Here is a 7,215-nt window from a genome sequence, read left to right on the forward strand (position 1 = left end):
GTGAGCTTGTTGTTAGACAGGTGAAATCCTGTCCAGCAAGGTGTGGTAGGAATAGGTAGATGTGATAGGGGTATGACAGGTAGACAGGGTTAGATTCTGGCAGGAGATGTGAGCTGTGGTCTGTGTCACTACGGTGAGAGATGACTGTAACAGGGCAGTTTCAATGAGTGAAGATAGTTGTTAATGTGCATATGTTAATGGTGGTATGGGGCATGGAGGTCATATGTGGATGTGACAGGGCCACAATGAGACATGGTTAAACTTGTCATTTGTAACAAAGTGGATAAGTGTATGTAAAGGGTATACATCATTGTGGAAATTAGGGTGCTGAGCGGGGATATGAGGTGTTGTATAGTTGATGTATGTTGTGTTTGAATCTGTGGATGCATTTGTTTTAGAAATGACAATCTGTAGAGCTTAAGCTGAGTTTGGTGGGTGTATGTTTATATGCAAATGGTTGAGGACATAATCATTGAGCAATGCAAGTTTCTAGTTGTGAGATGTGGTGATGTGTTAAGTGAGCATTTGAAAGTGGGCTGTGTTGCTGCACGTTGTGATATTATTGCAGTCCAAGACATTACTGAAGGTGCAACTGGTGATGAGAGTGGTCCATTTGACATGGTACGCTTAACATCTTCTGAGGAGGTGATGAATACAGTAGACGGTGTACATCTCATGTAAGTCAGAGGAGTTGTGTACATAGTGATAAAGAGTTGTTCTGTGAATGTAGGTGTGGATGGAAGAAAGGCAGCTCAATCGTGATATTTTTTTTAAGTAGTTTTGAAGAGTTTGAGTACAATGCTTGAGCTTGTGGGGCAGACCTACGTTTCTGTTTAGGTGCACCAAAGGGTGTTTATGACATGCTTGTGTGTGTATGATAGTTTTGAGAGATGAGCATGTACTTTGAGATGGATATGAGAGGGGTCATAGCCGCACAAGTGGAGATCATGCAGGCCATGAGTTAATGTTGAAATGTACATATGTGTCGATTATCTGTATGTAAGTAGGCAAAAACAGTAGCCAGAGCAAATATGTTGTGGAATGTGTTTGCTGCTGTTTGCTGTCTGCCACTAAATGTTCATGACTGATTGTTGGAAAGGCTGCTCTGAGTACACTGACATATGCAAAACCTATTAGCCTCACAGGACAATTTGCCTCCACCTAGCCCTGCCTTGTCTGAGTTGTGTGTGGGCAGCTGTGTGGAGTTACCCTTTGTAGTTAGTTGTAGTCACTTATTGTTCATTCTTGCCCTTGCTTACTGTCTTTTGATGGAGGTGGTGATTGCTTATATTGTAATGTCATAATGCCGGAACATTGGATTACAGTACATTGTTTAGAGGGCTGTAGCCCCCTCAAGTGAGAAGTCAGTGATGTGTGTTGTTGTGCCACCTGGTGTCAGACTACTCCAGAAATGCATTCCCGCACTTCCCAGTAGACTACACATGCATGGTTATTATTAGCATACTGACTTTGAACGTTCACGTTATGCGGACACCAAGGGAGATGGACTCATTGCAATATTTTATATCTGGTTGTGCTGAGGAAAACATATTGCACTGTATGCAAACACACATGTGACACTGGAACATTTACCCAGTTTCAATGATTGTTTGCATTGTCAATATTTTGCGACCTCTAATCTGGTTTGGCCAGGGTAGCCCTTGTGTGTGTGCATGGGTGCTTTCATTTTGCCCATTAAACACTGCCCTAGAGGTTGATGGCAATATGTCTTTGTGGAAGGTCTCCTTTATGTTTTCATAGATTCTGAGACAGTGTTTTAGTGCCAAATGAAGACATTGCAGACTTCATTCTGCACATATCCCTCATCCTCACAAAATGTACTCATATCCCCTGGCTTGAGGATGGCTAGGTCAATTGTGTTTGGGAGCCACAGACCGAGCCACCCCCTGGCATCCTCAACAGTACTGGCAGCTTATCTTACACAATAGGCTGTGCACTAGACCCTCCAACACTGCTGGTGGAGACTCATGCATACTTTTACTACTCTGCAGGACACAATCTGCATATTTAACATGAGATATTTTTTTGCAGCGCACACTACAGCCTGAGCACAATGCAGAGCTGCTGTGAGTGACATTCTACACAGATGACCTTGTACAGGTACAGATTGGGAGTTGTGTGCAGCGTCCACAGTCCACACCTGGTGACTGTATCCCACATTGTTGTTGGCCTTGCTTCTTTCAAAACCAAGATGGATTTTGTCTACAAATAATTAAAAGATAAATGCGAAACAACCACTTCTAGGTAGTTGTATTTGGAGGCACTGAAATCAGTACAGAGTGACTGGGTCTGTGGAGTAGGGTGTTGTCTGGGCCAATATTCTCTGGGCTTTAATGTATACAGTGGCATAACAATGTCATACTTTTGTGCGTACATTGGAGTTCTGTTGCCCTGCAATGTTTCATTGTGTGTTGTGGTGGACTCATGTATTAACTATGTGATATACACATATGTGTGGTTATGGCAATTCCTGTTCCACCATCAAAAGTGTGTTTCTTATACTATTTGGCAGACTAAGTGTATCTACCTGATGATGACATTCCCTCATTGGACATGCAGTACATGCTAAGGACCCATGGTCGAACTGGGATCAGAATGATGTTCTGGTACTCTAAAAGTAATTGGCAAACATTCTGTGATCATCTCTTTCATTGTAGCCTCTATGCTTTTACCTGTCAAGTGAGGTTTTACAAAGGCACACTGCTGCTGATCAAGATGGTGGTGTTTAGGTTAGATTATCCAAATGAGACTTGCCTCCCTGCAAGGCCCCTACATACAACGCAACCTCCCTGCACCTGGCATGACCTGAAAGTGATGGGTGGGTGGGGGAGATGACACTGCTTCTGTCAAGGAACGCAAGGCAGTGCGCAACGGTGAGCATTCTCCAAAGGCTGTCCCCCAGCCTCAATTTACAGCACAGCTTGTGAGCGGACAACACACTTGCGCCACATTGCAGTGGCCTGGTAAGGGCTGGTGAAGTTAGTCAGTCTCTTGGTGTGGTTTACAGAGGCCCCAAAACCGTGGCCCACAGGTGACCCTGGTTCACCGTCCCATCGACCGAGGTCCAATTTTACACATAGCCAATCTAAGCCTATGCAGAACACTTTCTGATCAAAGTCAACACCCATAGTGCTCTATGGGCATCAGCCCCCTCGCCGTGTGTCAGCCCAGGCTGAGACAGCTTCCACACACACACATACAGTCCTTGAGCTGCTGTGTGTGGCTGGTCTGTCATGTTTGTGCATCATCACCTGAGTATTTCACATGTTTTTAAGGGACCATTTACTAGATGATGAGGCTTTATTTGTTTTTCAACAGTCCCTAGAGCACCAGCGTCTCCACTCTGCACATTGGTCAAACTTGCCAGTTACTTTTGCTGGCACAGTGTGGGGATGTGTTTCCTGAAAAATTACCTCTAGGTTTGTTTTTAAAGAATTCCTGCAGCATGGACTCCACCTGTAGGTATTGAGCAACTTTGCCTTAGCGCCAGTTACATTGTTCAGGTACACATTGCTAAGGGTATTAACCCCCCAACCTCAGGTTAGCCTCTACATTGCTGGGGGTATTAACCCCCCAACCCCAGGTTAGCCTCTAAATTGCTGGGGGTATTAACCCCCAAACACAAGGTTAGCCTCTACATTGCTGGGGATATTAACACCCCAACCTCAGGTTTGTCTCTGCATTGCTGTGGGCATTAACCCCCCAACCCCAGGTTTGCCTCTAAATTGCTGGGGGTATTAACCCCCCAACCCCAGGTTTGCCCCTACATTGCTGGGGTTATTAACACCCCCCCCAAAGCCAGGTTAGCCTCTACATTGCTGGGGGTATTAAACCACCAACCCCAGGTTAGCCTCTACATTGCTGGGGGTATTTACACCCCCAAACCCAGATTTGCCTCTACATTGCTATGGTTATTAACCCCCCCAACCCCAGGTATGACTCTATATTTCTGGGGGTATTTACCCCCTCCCATCCCAGGTTTGCCTCTATATTGCTGGGGGAATAACCCCCTAGAACCCCCAGGTTAGCCTCTACATTGCTGGGGGTATAAGTCCCCAACCACAGGTTAGCCTCTACATTGCTGGGGGTATTTACCTCCCCCCAAACCCAGGTTAGCCTCTACACTGCTGGGGGTATTAACCCACAACCACAGGTAAGTCTCTACATTGCTGGGGATATTTACCTCCGCCCCAACCCACGTTTGCTTCTATATTGCTGGGGGTATTAAACCCCCAACCCCAGGTTAGCCTCTACATTGCTGGGGGTATTAACCCCCAACCCCAGGTTAGCCTCTACATTGCTGGGGGTATTTACACCCCCAAACCCAGATTTGCTTCTACATTGCTATGGCTATTTACCACCCAATCCCAGGTATGACTCTACATTTCTGAGGGTATTTACCCCCTCCCAACCCAGGTTTACCTCTACATTGCTGGGGTATTTACCCCCCCCAACCCAGGTTTGCCTCTACATTGCTTGGGGCATTAGCCCTCCTAGCCCCTCCTTTGGGTCAGAATTGCTGGAAGCATTAGCCCCCCCCTCCTGAAATTTGTCTCTACATTGCTGGAAGTAATCTTCCCCCCAATTTGGCTGTAGTTGCGCCCCTGCTTTCTCTTGTATAGTCTTTCGCTGGGTAATTGCGTTATTGTATAGGGGTGGGTGTCAGACTTACCGTTTGCGATGATGGTGTCGGTTGGGGTGGTAGTATTCTTCATAAGTGTACAGTATGGGGATGACGTGCGTAATGGGATACATGGCTGAACCGTCTTGTTCGCCGTAATCGTGTTGAGGCGCGATTCGGAGCTGAAATACCCCCCTTCTGGATGCTCTGATGTATTGGTTGTGGCAACAGATTCTACTTGGGCGTTTGTAATCGGTCTGGTAAATGCTACCGGACGACTCCATTCTGTTTTTCCGGAGGCTTCTCATTAGAAAAATGAAGACGGATTCGGAGCGACGAGTCGTTCGGTAAGTTAAGGGTTTTGGGCATCGTAATGCGTTGTTTGGTAGAACCGGATCCCAGTACGAGACGTTTGGAAGATCCGAATCAGGACGGCTCTCGGATGCTCTGGCGACATCGTAATCGGGCCAATATAAAGGGGGGCCCCTGAGAACAATTAATAGGCAGATGATGCAGGGGAAAATTAGGAGACATACTACAAGAAAAAAACACCTGCCTCTACGCAGATACATATGGGTCCAAGATAGGGTCAGAACGATTTAGGAAAAACACCCGGGCTGACACTCGGACAAAATCAAAAAATGATTGCAAGGGAAAGGTTGATTACAAAATTTCGGTTCATTTTATTATAATAGTTCAGATATTTAATCAGTTTGTATCAAATTTCACATAATAACTAAATAGATGCACAATACATAACATATATAGGTCCCACACAAAACAATCAGAACAATCAATCATATCAACATTCATCACAATTCAACCACAACATACTCATTTACTCATCAACTACAATACATAGTCATACATGATAATTAAAAAAGAAAATCAGGAATAATCAGCAACCAAGGAAGGTAAAAATCATAGGGTCTTGTGTCTCCTCCCAGTCGTTGATGAAGGCAGAGTCCAAACAAACACGAGGGAGTAAACGCCAACGTGCGTTTCAGTGTCAAGCCCAGGGGGGGCTACACCTTCATCAGGGCAATAGATGTATAGTTAGTGTGGGACACACAAATGCACCTAATAGAGATAAAGTGCAAAGAAAATACTTAATCAACATATACAATTGATAAATTCCTTAAATAACCATTTACATACTATACAAAAAAACCTTTGGGGATAGAGCCAATGTCAGCCATAGCGGAGTCCAGGAATAATTTATCAAAAGGATAGATAATTGTTTAAAATTAAGGATCATGGAATTGAGTGCACCGGACAAACCAAAGAAACCTTCAAAGAATATTCAGACCAATATACCAATAGAGCACAGATACCAGCACATCACCCATGATTCGTGTGAAAGATATAAAAAATGAAAAACGTTAAACCATATAAACGAAAAAATGGGTCAGAGAGCAGCCAGAGGGAGGATGTATATACCTTAACTGTATATAAGCGCCCATTTAGACCTTTTGGTAGAACATATCGGGGCCACGTTCGGCTCAATAAACAATTATCTAAAAAATGAAGTAGAATATAATAATCAAAAAACAACCATAGGGGTAGAGGTGTGGAAGAGTCTGTAAGTATATCAAACTATTCTTACCCATGAGGCTCGGAGAGAAGCCAGCTCCGTATAAATCCTAGAGGCGATGGACTTAACAGGAGACGTAGAGGAGGGAAATTCACCGTAATTTTTATTCAGCGGGTGAGCACATAGGTTCATCCCTCGGGGGTTCAAGGATTTCTACTCAATAAAAAGGACAAAATACGAAGGGGCATTAAGGGATATGGCGAGAACGGATAATGCATTAGAGGTAAATAGAGGAAACCACAGGTTACACGTCGACAATAAAATGATAATCGGGGGGGAAGGCAGACGGTTTTCTGAACAGGCTAGGGTCACACGAGCAGAAATTAAGAATAAAAAACAATTGGGTAGTCACTTATCAATCCGACTGGGGGAGACTCAGGGACTATTCACAAAAGATATATAAACCAGGGACATACTGGCAATATAACAGAGCCAAGACGGTGGTCGGAAATACAGAGCCCGATGGCGGCGTTCATGAGGATAATATCAAATAAGTTTAGGGGCTAACCGTCACGATTAACGCGACACTTACCAAAGATGATTGTAAGCCGCATCAAAAGGGATGTACATTCCAGAGATAGGTAGGGCGCAGCGCTCCTGTTTGCCAATCTAGGAGAACTGGTGGGATTCGGTGTATTTAACTGTTTCCAAATGAGATACGCGTCCAGCGTGAAAGTATGAGCAGAATACAGTAGTCATAGACATAGGACAAACGCCCAGGCATCGAAACTGATAGCGATGCGGCGGCCATATTGGAACAGAGAAAAAGCATTACAGAAGGATAATGATAATGGAGAGCCAATTTGTTTCAGTGAAACATAATAAAACCAATCTAACTAGAGGATAAACAAATGGGTCGGCCCAGCTCAACCAAAAAGAGGCTGGATTTGAAATAGGAGTAAATGCATCAGAATCGGCTAGAATGGAACAAAGGTTTTTTTTTTAATTAAGTAATCGCATTCTCCCAAGGGCGGACTTC

General features: G+C 44.4%; 1 long non-coding RNA gene across 1 annotated transcript; it reads right to left on the reverse strand.

The window, feature by feature from the left end:
• Positions 1-5,301: 5,301 nt before the first annotated feature.
• LOC146859089 (uncharacterized) lies at positions 5,302-6,904 on the reverse strand. Its single transcript, XR_014979737.1, has 4 exons — positions 6,769-6,904; positions 6,249-6,389; positions 6,083-6,159; positions 5,302-5,722 (listed from the first exon to the last, which is right to left on the reverse strand). It is a non-coding gene; the product is annotated as an uncharacterized LOC146859089 (long non-coding RNA).
• Positions 6,905-7,215: the final 311 nt, after the last annotated feature.

Source organism: Triturus cristatus, chromosome 3_2 (genome assembly GCF_964204655.1).
Source record: "Triturus cristatus chromosome 3_2, aTriCri1.1, whole genome shotgun sequence".
In the NCBI taxonomy this organism is placed as follows: Eukaryota; Metazoa; Chordata; class Amphibia; order Caudata; family Salamandridae; genus Triturus; species Triturus cristatus.